This window comes from Pinus tabuliformis, chromosome 4_1, assembly GCF_031772625.1.
Source record: "Pinus tabuliformis cultivar Carrire ecotype Pingquan chromosome 4_1, CPIR1, whole genome shotgun sequence".
NCBI lineage: Eukaryota > Viridiplantae > Streptophyta > Pinopsida > Pinales > Pinaceae > Pinus > Pinus tabuliformis.
Genome location: NC_142303.1, coordinates 449,815,956 through 449,832,616, shown reverse-complemented (window position 1 = coordinate 449,832,616; position 16,661 = coordinate 449,815,956). Strand labels below are relative to the sequence as shown.

At 44.7% G+C, this 16,661-nt stretch overlaps 1 pseudogene; it reads left to right on the top strand.

The window, feature by feature from the left end:
• Positions 1–3,825, top strand: part of LOC149176277 (ethylene-responsive transcription factor ERF062-like) — a 48,205-nt pseudogene extending 44,380 nt beyond the window's left edge.
• Positions 3,826–16,661: the final 12,836 nt, after the last annotated feature.

Below are 16,661 nucleotides of genomic sequence, written 5' to 3'. Positions count from 1 at the left end.
ACAACCAGGGTGCGGTTGTAGTGCGACACCTAAAGCAAGTTGAGAAACCCTGCCTTGTCTACTACTCTGAGCCACCTCCGTGGCTCCAATGTGGTCATTTTAGTGGTTGTATCGATGATGCGATGCATCAACTGCTCAGTTGCCAGGTGTGGGAACTTCTCATGGTCAACCAAGTCCTAGTCTTCAAGTTTCAATAGAGGAACCCGCCCTATGCGCGATCCTTCAAAAACAATTTCATCTGGCAACAAAGGGGTTCTCAAGGGGACCTTGCTCTCATCAATTTCTTTTGGCACCTTTGTCTTGCCCTTGCACTGAGGGACATACTTAGGCAACCGAGTGATAGGGTCAACACCCTCGGCTTCGCACAATCCTCCAATCACGCAGCTCCCCAATGCGGGCAGTGTAGTTTATAGTCTTGTGCCTCCTTTCAGCTACTTGGAGCACTAAGACTATGCTACCTTCATCTTGTCACATGGTTAGACCACTGATGTATGGCTTCAATCGACTGCCATTCACCTTTCCTGGGAAGGGATCTCCATTCAATTTGACCAGCTGTACTGCTCCTTTGTCGGTAATCTCCTTAATGACATAGGGCCCTAGCTAGTGCATTCTGAATTTCGTTGGAAATTTATCAAACTTGTTGTCATATAACAAAACGAGATCATTTACCTTAAAGGTTCGCAACTTAATGTGCCAATCATGCCATGCTTTTTCACGCTGTTTTTGGACCTGTTGGTGAAATCGAGCTAGAAATCTCTCTTCCTCAAGTTCAGCCAGCTATGCGAGCCTTTCTTCCAAGGCTCTGCGATCTGTCATACCTGTGAGTGATGCTATGCGCAGACTAGGCACGATGTATTCCATGGGCATTACTGCTTCAACACCATAGACAAGCCTAAAGGGTGTTTGTCCAGTCAACTTTTTGCATGTCGTCTGATAGGCCCATACTACTGCAGGTATGCGTGGGTCCTAATCACTTCGCTAAGTGTTGCAAAACCTTGGTCAATGCATTCTCTAGCACTTTATTGAGTGCTTCCATTGTCTCGTTAGCCTGCGAGTGACAAGGTGTGCTCTTCTAGTGATATACCTGAAATTCCTTTGTTAACGCACTGATCTTCTCATTCAGAAAGTGCGTATCACGATCACTCATCAAAATCTTTGGACAACAAAATCACGTCAGTACATAATCAAAGAGGAACTTTGCAGTAGTCGTTCCTGTGCAATCCTTCACAAGCTATGCCTCCGCCCATCGAGTCAAATACTTCATTGCGGTGATAATGTACCTTGCTCCCGTCTTTCCTTGGGGTTGGATGGGTCCCACAAAATCTGTTGCCCGTTTCTCAAAGGGTTGTAATGTCATATGTGGATTCATAGTCATCTCATCCCTCCATGATGGCCTGCTAGTGCTTTGAAAAACATCGCATGCTTTGCAGTAAGCTTTTGAATCTTGATGGAGGGTTGGCCACCACAACCCTACACGTAGAATCTTCTGCATGGTCGCTCTCCTTGCTTAATTTCCTCCCACGACGCCCCCATGAGCGTCAGCAAGGATACTTCTTCTTTCAAACTCTGGTACATATCGTCGCAATATCTCATCTGACACAATTTTGTATAGATGCCCAACAATGACAGAAAAATCCGCCATGTGCACCACTAACTCCTTCTGCTGGATGGTGTATCCTTCCAGGGTAGTTTCTGTCGTTAGGAAGTGTATGATATACTCAAAATTACCATCCGCGACGCGCACTACAAATAGTTGCACGTCAGGCAATCCTTCTTCCAAATTAGAGGGCTCTTCCCCTATTTTGATGTGTGATAGATGGTCTGGTCCCATGTTCAGTGGTCCAAGGTTCACAATAACTTCAAAATCATACTCCTGGAACAATAAAAACCACCTGCAGATTCTCCCCCCCAACACAGGCTTATTGACTAGGTATTTCAACGCGGAGTGATCAGTATACATCTTAAAATGGCCACCCAACAAGTAGTGTCAAAACTTTTGGAGTGTGTATATCATGGCTAACCCTTCACGCTCGGTGGTGGAATAGTTCTTCTCCACCTTGGATAACCTTCTACTTACGAACGCTATAAGATGGTCCAAGTCTCCTCCGCCAGCCTGCATATATATTTTAATATTAAATTTAGTGAATAAATATCCTACAAATATTTAGAAACATTATTTGTAATATATTAATAGAAAGTCAAAAGTCAAATTCATGTGATCGCTAAGAGATCTCCATACTTAGAAAGGGAGATGGATAAATAAATGAGAATATATGTGTGACATTGCGTAAAAAGTAGTTATAATAGTTGCATCAAATACAACCCATGATCACTGTGGAATACGCATAGAGTTCATTGTGTCAAACGTTCCTCAATAGTGGAATCAATGTGGAATTTGATAATTCTTAATGGACCAGGGACAAGTCATTTTCATTAATGCAAAACACATCTTGCATGTTGTTGATTTCATCTATGTGTAACTACCATTTGTTTATGAAGTAAATTGTCAATGTTAAGGTGGCAAGCGATGTCAACAATAGAGTCGGGCCCCCACCAACATCGCACTGTTTTTAAAATCTTGGCTTAGAATCTCTTTTAAAATGCACTCTAATTCAAAATGATTAGCTTTCGGTGGTGCATTGAGATTGTTTAATAGAATTAGTAGATACATGTAAATGTCATTCCGTAGGCATGAAAGCCACTGTAAATGACATATTTATTTTTAATTCAAATTGAAAGCTTACCACACACAATTAAAGATAACATCAATGATCTTTGAGGATGCATTGTTCATTTAATTCCGATAATCTATTTAACGAGATTCTAGGTTACCATTTGATTGATGATTTCATAATGAGTTGTTGTTTAGATTAACTTGAGCATAATTAGATTGCATATTCTAAAATATTTGGAATTTAATAGGGATAAATTACTTTATTTTCATGTACATTTTCGCTCACGTTTTAAATATTGCTGGCACAGTCCCCTGCTCACATTTTTTCCAGCGACTACAATCAATAATTGCTTCGACCATACATATAAATATGCACCTCCACATCTTAAATCCTCAACATATTGCATCTTCATTTGGTTTGAGATTTTCAGTTCAGCGTAAACAAACTGCAAAATATCTACTACATTGCGATTCATTGTTTTCCCTGCATCCGCACAGAATTGGCATTATGTCGTGAGTTATGAATAAAACCTCCTGAAAGTAACTTTCACTCTCTCTATCAGAGGAAGATTGTAGACAAAATTGCTGTAAATTTAAGGGAATCTGGATGCGAAATGGGGGAGTTAGGTGTCTGAAATTTAGATGCCCAATACCAGAGAGAAGATATGGCTGGGGTCATACAAAACCGCTAAGCAGGCTACCCATACTTATGACGCTGGAGTGTATTGCCTGAAAGGGACCAATGCCAAATTCAGCTTTCCCGATTCCGTGCCCTCCATTCCATCCTTGTCTTCACTAACTCGTGCAAAAATTCAGGTTGTTGCAGCCAAATAGGCCCTAGACGTAATCCCTTCAACTTTGCCCTCTCTGTAGAATATCACAAATATTAAGAACAAGGTGAGTGAGAAGCCAGTGTCGCCATCAAAACGTCTTCGGTTTCAGAAACTGAGTGGGCATGTGACAGTTGGCAGATCTCCAAGGCGCCGAACTTGGACTTGTGGGTGTCTCCATTTGAGGACAATGGTGGCCTGAATTTGGAGAAAATCTCGTCTATCGAGGAGGCGTCATTGTGGGAGTTCATTCCAAGTTGGTAGGAGGAGCAACAAGAAGAATACATCTTCTTTGACCCCAAATATTTCTGGAACTTTTGAGACATTTGAATCATTACAGAGGAAAGCTTGAAAGGAAGACTGCGTGATGCTTTTTCGATTTGTTGCGTCGCCTGGTAGGCAATGGGCTTCGACCCAATTGTCAAAATCATTTTCTCAGTTCAGATATTGGTATATGTACATTTTAAACATTCTATAAAGGAGGTTTCTGGTGGGCTCCAGTATTGTAGCAATAATGCTACAACTCCTGGAGCTTCCTATCTCTAATTTTATCAACTCGGTAGTTCGTACAAACTTGGAAGCGACGGTGTTGTATGCACAAGTACTAGCTCTTGTCGCAGCTGTCACTTGGTCAGCTGGCACAAGTCCGCTAGGGCTCAAGCCAACTTCTATAGGCTCACAGAAGAAGCTTTATGAGTGATGGACGAAAGCTAACTGAAAGAAGACTAATCTAGTTGCAGAAAGAAACTGAAAGCCAATAAAGCATGAAAACCCTAGTAAACCCTAATTTGACTAGCTAGACCCTTACAATGCAAAACTGTGAATGAAACTACTACCAAGAATGCCATTACTTGCAGTGAACTGAAATACATGCATCTAAGCTACTTGCATCTGAAAAGACATGTTTTTGTATTTTTTCATTAAGTGGTTGGATTTATTGTGATGATGCTTTTGGTTAGGGTTTGGTTGTGCAGGAGCGGTTGGAATGGAAGGAAAGCATGGGCAAGGTCAGGATGGCTAGGGGAGGTCCCAGAGGGTCTCTAGCATCAGTCCATAGAAGTCTACCACGTTCGGATGCTCAACAACCGAGTTTGCAGGCTTCTACAGGAAGTCTGCAGGGGATCCTACAGGAAACTCAGAGATTTCTACAAGAAGTCTGTGCAATTCTACAGGATGTTGGCTGTGGAAGGTTTTGGGAGATGGTGAAGTGTTGGAGTGGTGTGGGAGGATAGTTGAGATGGAGATGGAGCTGGTGATGGCTCAGGAGCAGAAAAATCATATGGAGGAAGAGTGCATGCAGTGATTTGATGGTTGGAAGGATGGGATCAATGAAAGTGTAAGGAAATGGAGCTAAGTGATCAATGGATGAGTTGGACAGAGGCTGAGTAGGTGGATTGAGGGGAGATCAAGAAGAAGAAGAAGGAAGTGGAATGGTGTGGAGCAACGTAAATGAAACAAATGACTTATGCACCAAAAACGAGAAATTCATTAACCTATGATAACTGTGCCATGAAACCTATGAACAGCAATGGAAAACCAAGAAATGAAACTCGTGCATGGAAGTGAAATGTAAAAGTATGGTTCAATGTCGAAAGTACATGGATGGATCTTCAATGAAAATGTCTATGTTGCAGCTTGCATGGAAGTGAGAAGAACTGCGTTTCTTTTTGGTGGTTGGTTATGGACTGCACCTCAATCCCTAACAGAGATGGCAGTGAGCCTTAACAACCTTTTGCTGGAGCTCCAATAATTTATAACTATCCTCCTATCGAATCTAAGCAACTGAAACAAATTCACCATAAACTAATCCCATCTAAGCTCATGAAAAAGACTAAACTAACAAACTGTAAATTCGAATTGCATGTGAAAGTAGAAACTCAAAGTGTTGTAACGAAATGCAACAACATTACAACACCGAGGAGATCTATTTCTCTCAGGTTGGGCCCTAACCTAAGAGCTATAGCTCCCTTAGAAACTCAGAATGAGATCAAAATCTTCCTGCCTTTATTTATAAACGAAAGTCTGATGACATGCCAAAATGGCTTACAAAAGGAACAAAAAACAGAGCTGTAGCTCGTACTTCCAAATTACAAGAGCAATACAAAAGTTCAAAAAGCTTCTATCCAAGGCTACGGCCTCAGTATTTATGCAAAATGATCATCCAACAGGTGTCCTTGATTTGAGGAGCTCGGCTGTCCAACTGAAGTTTAAACTGCTGATCTTGTAGGACAGTCATAACTGTTGTTCCTGTAGAACAGTTATAACTGCTGTTCCTGTAGAACAGTTGGCTGCCTCTAAGCTCGGTGGGGAGATGGATTGGAGCTCGGAGCTATGGTGGGAATCACGAGGAAGGTCCCCAAGACCGTGGACATCCTCTCCTAAAAACCAGTAGTGCCACCTCATTGTCTCCTTGTCTCCTTTCTCGTGGTCTTTTCTCCCTTTTAATGCCAAAGACCTGAAATCATCATGTATTAGTCACGTACATAGAATGCCTACCCTTCTTCCTACAAACAACATGAATAAACCAAGAAATGAATGCATAAGCAATAAAAAATGAATGGTTTGAGCAGAGCAAGTAGGCCAAATGAGCCCAAATTGTACCAAAAATTGGGGCTCATCATCACCCCCCAGCTAAACTATTTGCTCATCCTTGAGCAACTTTGCCCTGGCTCCTCATCTTTGGCCGAGAACTAAAGCCCGGAGCGTGCTTTTCCTTCCCTGTTTTTGACGGCCCTGCCTTTGCTGCCCCTGGTGGTGACGAAGGTGGTGCTTCTTCCCCCTTCCCTATTTCCTTGAGCCGGGCTTCGGAAGGCGATTGGCCTATTTTTCGTGTCCAGGAAGTTATTTTTGGGCTCCCCTTCTCGGGGGTGGCTGATGTTTTAGAGGGGGTTCTTGCACTGGGTGAAGTAGGGACATCCCCTAAAGTGGTTTGGCTGCCGGGTGGAGGCTGTGGCTTGCCCGTGGTTATCCGCTTGCTTTTCCTGGCCTCAGATGGTAGAGGGGTCTCCCTCTCTCTCTTTTCCTTCGGCTTTGGAGGTGTACTGAAGGCGGCCAGCGCCGCTGCTGCCTCATTTTCTAGAATACCAGCCTTCTCTTTCTTGCGTTTTGCTCTCTCAGAGCTCCTTGTAGAGGGCCCCTCCTTTTCAGATTTCGGGTTTCCTATAGAAGATTCTTTCTTTCCCGCTTTTGGGCTTCCTGTAGAAGACCCGGATTTAGCTGCTCCCGGGATTCCTGTAGAAGGCCCTCTCTCTGTCTTCAGACTTCCTGTAGGAGACTGTTTCTCAATGACCTTCGGGCTTCTTGTAGAAGCCCCTTTTTCCAATTTTGGGCTTCCTGTAGAAGCCCTTGTCTCTGTCTTCGGGCTTCCTGTAGAAACCTGTTTTTGCAATTTCGGGCTTCCTGTAGAAGCCTTTGTCTCCGTTTTTGGGCTTCCTGTAGAAGCCTGTTCTCCAACGATTTTCGGGCTTCCTATAGAAGCCTTGGTCTTTGCTTTTGGGCTTCCTGTAGAAGCCTGCTTCTCAATGATCTTCGGGCTTCCTGTAGAAGCCTTTGTTTTTGTTTTCGGGCTTCCTGTAGAAGCCTGTTTCTCAATGATTTTCGGGCTTCCTGTAGAAGCCTGTTTCTGCTTTCCTGTAGACACAGGTGTCGCCACCTCCGCTTGCTTGCCTGCCTGAGTTTTACTTTTTGCTTTGGTTGCAGGTGCTGTTGAGGTACTTGGGCTGACGTGGACCACCTCAGCTTTATCCATTCTGCTCTTCATCCTCTTTTCCCTTGCTGACAAGATAGGTGTGCCACCTTTTTCTTTGTCCTCCTTTTCCTCATGCTTCTTCCTTTGTTCTTTCTTCTGTACTGTTGTCGGGGTCTCTTGGCCTTCTTCCCTCTGTTCCTCGGCCACTGCTTCGTGTTCCTCACTGCTGGAGGAACCCGTTTCTTCGATCAACATTTTAATGTCCCCATCTTTTGTCAAATTCCGGAAGGATTCCCATGAGAGGGGAACCTTATATGAATGCAATGCATCCTCCACAAGAAGCTTGATCAATCCATGGTGGGCTATCTAATCTGGTATTCCCTCTTTCAGCTTTGTAGCACACTCCATTAGAGACTGCAGGAGGTAATAAGGGATGCTCAGTTTTTGTTCTACAGGAAGGTCAATTCGGTGCCTCAATTCAGTGAGCAGCCGAAAGTGATATGCATACACGATGCTGAAACGACCTTCACAAGTAATATATTTCATGATTTGCAAACTGACTTCGTTCCAAGGTGGCAACAGGCTCGTTCTTCGCACCCCATTTTTGTCCTCCGAGAATTCTTCCTCAGGTGGAAAGAATTCCTTCTTCGCCTGCTGGCTCAGCTTTCGCTCTTCCTTATCCCACGGCAAACCCATAGGAAGTTCTGTGATCCGACTGATATGTTCTGGGGTGAGCTTGAGGCTTAGACCTCTGAAGTTCACTGTGGCCAGTGTCTGAGATTTAGGCTTCAGAGCCTGCAAGAATTCTTCGGCCACTTCATCATCGTAGCCCTGCAGCTTATCACAAAAAGGCATCCATTGTGCTCTGGTGAAGAGCTCTACCACTGCCGGGTTTTCCCTTAATTTGGTTGAATCAGTGGGTTCTCATCTTATAAACCCACCCGGCATGATGAACACGGTCGTTTTAATTAAAGGTGGCAAATGCAAAAGAGATTTGGTCTATTAAGAAGGAGCATGCATATAATCCAAAAAATTCAACACAGTCTACCTAAACTGACATCCTGTAGAACGACAGCATAGGCACATCAAACAACAATTCCCACCAATATCTTTATGAACCGACTGTGGACGATGGTCTTGCTACTTTTACTAACCAGTTGCACGAAGAGTTCAGGGTTACCTCTTTAATTGGCCACCTTTTTTCGTGAGGGACCCGCTTTCCTGTAGACTGCGTTCCTGTAGACTGCGTTCCTGTAGAACTGCGTTCCTGTAGAACTGCGTTCCTGTAGAAGCAGTGCGCAATTCTCGGGGAGGACTGTAGTTGGCCCGCGCTCGAAGTGTGCTTTACCGGCGTTCTGGTAGCCAACAGCTCGGCGTATCAAAGTGCAGAGGAGATCAGAATAGCCACCCGAGTTTGAAGTGTTGGATGATAAATGCATGCGCATGATCTAGCCGATTAGATTTTGAATCGGCGCAATCCGTGGCGCGAGGGCTGATCTGTCCCCGCCGGACCGTTGGGCGATGTCATCCATCATCCGCCTGCGTATTCACTTGCTGCCGCATCCATTCCCACAGATTTGCCGCCGCCTCTTCCTGTTAAACTCATGCTCTGACGAGAGTGTTCTCACGTGCGTGCCGTTCATTCTCCTTGTCGTGGCCGCCACCCAAACATCCAATTACACTTTAACTAGCCGACGTGGCCAGTCGACTGGCCATACGGCCGCTCAACCATTCAATTTTACGCTTTGCAAACAATTGCAAAGTAAGATTCATGCAATTTGATGGAAGGAAGGGTTGGGACACTTACCTGCATGGCTGCACACGATTTTTCCAGTTCTTGGACGATGGTGAGTGGATCTACCTGCTGCATGTGACTTACACAGACCCGGAGGCTCGTGGTTACAGGCTGCCAATGAGGGAGTGGATGTTTTGCTTGCATGCGCCCGCGTTTCATTTCAGATGGCGGTGCTGTGAATGGTATCCACTCGATCAGGTTGAACTGTTACAGGATTCCCGCGAGGTGTCTCGTAACAATCCTTTCTCCTTGGGTGCATGCTGCATGACGGAGGTTCTGGCCTTTCAATCGCGTTCCCGGAGCTTTTGATGCCTGCGGTATGAGATCCCAGCATTTGTTTAACTTTGAAAATGGCTTTTCCCGCGAGAACTCATCGATCTTCTTTGTTGGTGCAGGGAACTTGGTCGCATGTCGACAAGGATGGTGGAGCAAGGTGACAGCAATGTGCAAGGGTGCCAACAGAGGCTTGCATGCATCCATACCAATCCATAGTCACTAAATATTCTTTTAAGATGAATTCTAGCCGTCCAAAACTCCTACAGGAAGTTTCTTGTAGAACACAGAGCTTCCTGTAGAAAGTTCGGCCTTCCTGTAGAAAGTCTGTACTTTCCTGTAGAAAATCCGCGCCTTCCTGTAGAAAGACTGCATCTTCGTGTAGAAAGACAGCATCTTCCTGTAGAAGATTCAAACCATGATAAAATTGCACATACCTTGAAAGAACATGGGTACTCTTGGAGGAGGTGCTGGTGAGGTTCCTTGACAGCATGATAAGGACCCTTGGCTTTGAGTTAGAGGGCTTCCTCTCCTCCATAGAACATCTGCAACCTGCATGCAATTTTACCATATTTTGCTTATTGTTTTTTTCTTTTTCTCTTTTTTTTTTTTTGAAAGATAACAGGGGCGCCTCAAAGAGGTTTTCACCCGTGCCATCTGCCCTGAGCGCCTCAGAGAGGTTTTCACTCAAGGATCTTTTTCACCTTTTATCTTTTTTTTTCTTTTTTCTTTTTTTTGAAAGACAATAGGGGCGCCTCAATGAGGTTTTCACCCCTACTACCTGCCTTGGGTGCCTTTGAGAGGTTTTCACCCAAGGATCTTTATTTATTTTTCTTTTTTTTTCTTTTTCTTTTTTCTCTTATATATATATATATATATATATATATATATATATATATATATATATATATATTTTTCATATCCCTCAGGGTATGCCAAAAGCAGAGGCAGAACCCTTCTCTATGACCAATACAGATTTCTCCATAGTTTTGATGAACTCTTGTCTTGAGAGAGGTTTCCTGTAGATCTTCAAACGATGCCCATTGACAAGCATGGGAATGACTTCCTCATCAATGGTTCGAATGAGGACAGATCCATTGTCATGGCATTTCTCCACTGAATATGGTCCTAGCCATCTGGTTCTCAGCTTCCCCTTGAAATCTTTGTATCTTGAGTCATACAACAAAGCCCAATCTCCCGGCTGAAATTGCTTGTCATGGAGATGTTGGTCATGCCACACCTTTCTCTGAAGTTGAACCACTTCTGAGTGAAGGAGGGCCTGCATCCGGTGCTCATCCAAGCCATTCAGCTGCAGTAGCCTTTCTTGTTGTGCATGGCTGAGATCTAGGTCCAGCTGATCTGCCATCCTCAAAGTGTTGTATTCAAACTCAATGGACAGCAAATCTCTCTTCCCATAAACCAGCTCATACGGTGTGAAGCCGGTGGTGGTCTTCCAAGTGGTGTTGTAAGCCCATGTGGCTTCAACCAGGCGATCTGCCTAGTCCTTTCTGCTATTGCTCACCACTTTAGTCAAGATCCCTTCTAATGCTCTATTGGTGACTTCCACCTGCCCATTTGCTTGAGGGTGATAAGGGGTGGAAGTCCTATGCTTGATCTTGTGATGAGCTAGGAGATCTTCAACCAGGTTGGAGGTGAACTGGCTCCCTTGATCGGTGACCAGCTCTCTTGGATAGCCAAACTTATAGAAGATGTTCTCTCTTAGGAACTCGGCCACCTTTTCTTCTGTTGTTGCTTTAATTGCTTTGGTCTCTGCCCACTTTGTCAAATAGTCAGTACACACAATGATGTAAGTCCTTTGCCTCGAAGAGGGGTTGATTGGGCCCACAAAGTCCATGCCCCACTTCTCAAATGGCTCAAGAGTCACTTGAGGTTGGAGAGACATCTCATCCCTTTGGGTCGGTTTCCCCATTCTTTGGCATTGGTCACACTGACTGACATATCTTCTGACATCTTGATGAAGTGTGGGCCAATAGTAGCCTGCTTGCAGGATTTTGAAGGCAGTTCTCTTTGCTGCAAAATTTCCTCCACAAGGCCCATCATGACAAGTGAGGAGGATATCAAAGACCTCCTCCTCCCTTACACAACGCCTTAAGATCTGATCGGGGCCAAGCTTGAACAGGTTGCCCCCGATCCAAGTAAATGAGGCACTTTTTCTGATGATTCTGCTCTTCTCTCTGGAAGATAGGTGTGGAGGGAACTGTGCTGAAACAAGATAGTTTGCTATATCAGCAAACCATGGAGAGAGTACTGAAATAGCAAACAGATGTTCATCAGGCATCTGGTCGTCCACTGTTCCATCCTCATCTGCAGACAAATCCAATCTAGATAAAAAGTCAGCAACAACATTTTCTCTACCTGGTTTGTCAACAATGGTCAAATCAAACTGCTGCAATAAAAGTAACCATCTAATAATACAAGCATTCACTTCTGGTTTATTCATTAAATATCTAATAGCAGCATGGTCGGTATGTACAAAGGTCTGGTAACCAGTAATATAATGTCGGAACTTGTTCAATGCATGGACCATAGCCAAGAATTCTTTCTCGGTTACAGTGTAATTCAGCTCAGCTTTGGACAAGTTTTTGCTAACAAAGTAAATGGCATATGGAAGTTTCTGCTCAACTTGTCCTAAAGCTGCACCTATGGCTTTGTTCGAGGCATCAGTGTGGATGTGGAAAGGTAGGGCCCAGTTTGGACCTCTCAGGATTGGGGCTGACACCAATTTGTCCTTTAATTCCTTTAAAGCCCTCTGACAATCGTCAGTCCAATTAAACTCCACATCTTTTGCCAATAGGCCAAACAATGGCGAGGCTAGCTTGCTGAAATCTTTAATGAATCTCTGGTAGTATCCTGCTAATCCCAAGAAACTCCGGACATCCCTGACCTTTTGAGGAGGTGGAACCCTCTTGATGAGAGCAATTTTGTTAGGATCCACCTGCAATCCTTGGCAAGAAATGGTATGGCCTAGCACGGTCCCTTCAGTCATTAGGAATTCACATTTTTCAGGACTAAGGGACAAGTTCATCTCGGTGCATTTGGTTAGGACTTTTCCCAAGTTGGACAATGCTTCCTGGAAGTTGGCCCCATAAGGAGTAAAGTCATCCATATAGATTTCTACTGCATCATGGACCACCTCCGAGAAGATGCTCAAGAGAGCTCTCTGAAAGGTAGCAGGAGCATTGCATAGCCCAAAGGGAAGGACTCGATAGGCAAAGGTACCCCAAGGACAAGTGAAGGTGGTCTTATCTTGGTCTTCCGGGCTGATTTGGATTTGGTTGTACCCGCTAAACCCATCCAGGAAAGAGAAGAATTTCTTTCCTGCCAGTCCATCCAACACTTGATCTATGAAAGGTAGAGGGAAATGGTCCTTCTTGGTAGCTTTGTTCAGTTCTCGGTAGTCCACACAGATCCTCCATTTCCCATTTTTCTTGGGAACCAACACTAGAGGGGACACCCATTCACTATCTGAGATGGGGTAGATGAATCCGACATCCAACAGTTTTTGCAATTCTTCCTTGACAATGTCCTTAAGGGCTGGATTCATTCTCCTCTGAGGTTGCCTAACTGGTTTACAGTCCTCTTTGATGTATATATGATGGGTACAGACCGAAGGATGGACTCCTTTCATCTCCTTATAGCTCCAAGCAAAAGCATCTAGGTGGTTGGCCAACAGACTACACAGCTCCTTTTCCTGGGAAGGAGATAGGGAGGAGCTGATCTTCAATGCTTTCTCAGGGCCGAACTCCACATTCTTGACTCTGGGAGCAACAGGGTTGGTTGTACAAAGATCCACTAGGGTGCTAGCTTGGGCATCTTCCACCAATTTCTCTAAGGGTAATGCACTGGAAGGTGGATTCTGGATCAAGGTCTCAATCAAGTCATCCTCGGTTGGGGGGTCTATTCTAGTGGTATCTAAGGTGCACAGAGGTGCTGAGTACACCTCGTCTTCCTCTCCTTCTTCCAACCAGAGTGGTAAGTCATGCTCTAAGGAGGGTTGGGCAGGAGGGTATAGGACTAGCTGCTTGGACATGGGACCATTTTTGATGGTCATGTTTCCTGCACGACAACTTATGTAAGCATCTGCAGTAGCTAACCAAGGCCTTCCCAAAATGAGAGGATATCCAGTAAGCTTGGCCTTTGGTTGCAGAACCAGGAAGTCTGCAGGGTATTCCCAAGAGTCAATAGAGACCAAGAAATCCTCCACAATCCCTTCGGGAGTCACGGTGGAGCGATCTACTAATTGCAGTACTGTCGAGGTCTTCCTCAAGGAACCCTGAAGATTAAGCTTAAGCATGGTATCCCTGGTCATCACATTAATGGCAGCCCCCAGATCAATCAAGGTGTGAGGTATAATGGTGCCATTGATGTGAACATCTACTACAGGACTTCCAGGATCTAGGTACTTTGGGCAGATGACTTTCCCTAACATAAGGTCAGACAGTTGTCCTATGACATTGATAGTTGAGGCATCTTTCTTCCGTCTGCCTAGGTGTTTGAAACACTTCTCCTTAACCAGTTTGTTGTATATTGGCACATCCTTGATGGCTTGGAGAAGTGGTATTTTTACACACAACTGCTTGAGCTCACCCAGAAGCTCATCCTCCTCTGGGTTGGGTTGTGTGGTGGTTGTTAGTCTCTCAGGAAAGGGTGGAATAGCCTTTGGTTCACTTTCCTGTTTATCTTCCTCATCCTCTGGGGGAGGAGGTTGGCGATCTGGTAGAGTCTTTCCAGATCGAAGATTGATCTCCTGGATCTCCACAGCATAGGTAGGGCATGAGGTTTCCCCAGTGTATACCTGTTGGGCCTGTCTATTGTTGGGGTTCGGGTTTGGTTGAGCAGGCATTTGAGGTTGCCTTGGAGGAGCAGGAGGTAATGGATGAGGTTGAACTGGTGGTGGAGGCAAGATGGCAGGAGGAGTGTTGTATTGGGGCCTCCACCCCGACTGAGGTGCATTCCATTGAGGCTGTGGCTGGGCATGCGAGTGATATGAATGAGAAGTAGTTTGAGTGGGGTACTGAGGTGGATAAGACCATGGAGGAGGCATGGACCATGAAGGATGAGCAGGGGGACCCCAGGAAGGCATAAGAGTCGATTGGTTGGGGCTGTAATAGGCTTGAGATGCCCCTTGCATCCCTTGCTGATAAGGTCTAGATCCCTGTGGCCTCCTTTGGTTGAGGTAATAGAGAGGCTCTGTGGGAGCTTCTGTCCCTTGGTACATGGATTTAAACCCAGGTAAGGTTGGACACTGATTTGTGGGATGGTCCTCCTCACAAACGAAACACACTTCAACCGAATGCAATGGACATTCGTTCTTAGGGTGCCTCCTTGTGCACCTAGGGCAGAAGACAGCCAAGGCTCTCTCAGCCTCTTCTTTCTTTTGCTAAATCCTGAATGTGTCAAGCTGCATGGCAATGGTTTGTCTCACCTCACTCTTAAGATCTTCTAATTGATTTGTAAGCTCATGCTTAGAGAAAGGGACACTAGTTGAGAGGTGGTTTCCTCTACCTCGTTTCCGAGCTGCCCTGGAGTGGTTTCTAAATACAGTCTTGATGTCCTCATAAGGCAGTTGGTAAATGTCCCCCCCAGCTAACATGTGAAGGGTATCTAAGAGGTCTTCAGGGACTCCTCGGAGCAAGACCAACTTGAGGGATTCAAGGTCAAGTGTGCACCTGGCCCGCTTATAGCTTAGTTGGAACCTCTCCTCGTAATCCTCTAAGGACTCATCATTTCCCATGGACATCCGAAAGATTTCCCCCTTTGTCTCCTTGGACCTACAGTAATCCCGGTACTTGGTGTTGAAAGCTTGTTGCATCTGAGCCCAAGTGGTGATACTATTCCTAGGTAAGCCCATGAACCAGCGTAGTGCTGCATCCTTAAGAGTGGAAGGGAAAAGTTTCAACTTTTGCTCATCTTCAGTATAGTCATAGGTTCTACAAAGGACAGCAAACTCAAACAGGAAGGTATCCAGATCTTCAGTGGTCAGCCCATGGAAGTGAGGTAAGGCGGAGGGGCTAATGTTCTTCATTTTAATCTCTCCATTGGTCTCTCGGATGGGAAAGGCACCTTCTATTCTCTCATCTTCTCTTCTATTGTTAGCCATAGCTTCAGATGGAGTGGTCTCTAACTCTTCTTCTACTATAGGGTCTTTGGATATCTCAGGATGTTCACCTATAGGTTCTTCTGGGTCACTGTCACCAAAGAAGAGAGAAGGGTGACTTAGTGATGTGGTGGGGGTGTTTGGTAGGAATTTGCCTGATCTATCTCGGTTCCTACGAGGCATGAAATGGAAAAGACTTTCTTTTTCTTTTGATTTCTTTTGCTTTGCTTTTCTTTTGGTACCTGCAAAACTGAGACAGATTGATCTACAACTAACTATGAAAGATGCGAAATTAAACTGAAAGCAGGAAAGAACTAATCTACTTTGCTCAAAGGAAATTGCAAGAATGGAAATGCTAGTCTACGCTTGCAGAAAGGAAATGCTAATCTATGAAAGCAGGAAATGCTAATCTATGGAAGCAGGAAATGCTAATCTATGAAAGCAGGAAATGTCTATGCTACTCTTGCAGAATGGAAATGAAGTAAACTACTTAGCAGAAGGCAAGAGTAAGAAAGTAGAAGAAAAGCAACAATTACTAATACTCTGACGCTTCCCCGGCAACGACGCCAAAAATATGGTGGGCTCCAGTATTGTAGCAATAATGCTACAACTCCTGGAGCTTCCTATCTCTAATTTTATCATCCCGGTAGTTCGTACAAACTTGGAAGTGACGGTGTTGTATGCACAAGTACTAGCTCTTGTCGCAGCTGTCACTTGGTCAGCTGGCACAAGTCCGCTAGGGCTCAAGCCAACTTCTATAGGCTCACAGAAGAAGCTTTATGGGTGATGGACGAAAGCTAACTGAAAGGAGACTAATCTAGTTGCAGAAAGAAACTGAAAGCCAATAAAGCATGAAAACCCTAGTAAACCCTAATTTGACTAGCTAGACCCTTACAATGCAAAACTGTGAATGAAACTACTACCAAGAATGCCATTACTTGCAGTGAACTGAAATACATGCATCTAAGCTACTTGCATCTGAAAAGACATGTTTTTGTATTTTTTCATTAAGTGGTTGGATTTATTGTGATGATGCTTTTAGTTAGGGTTTGGTTGTGCAGGAACGGTTGGAATGGAAGGAAAGCATGGGCAAGGTCAGGATGGCTAGGGGAGGTCCCAGAGGGTCTCTAGCATCAGTCCATAGAAGTCTACCACGTTCGGATGCTCAGCAACCGAGTTTGCAGGCTTCTACAGGAAGTCTGCAGGGGATCCTACAGGAAACTCAGAGATTTCTACAGGAAGTCTGTGCAATTCTACAGGATGTTGGCCGTGGAAGGTTTTGG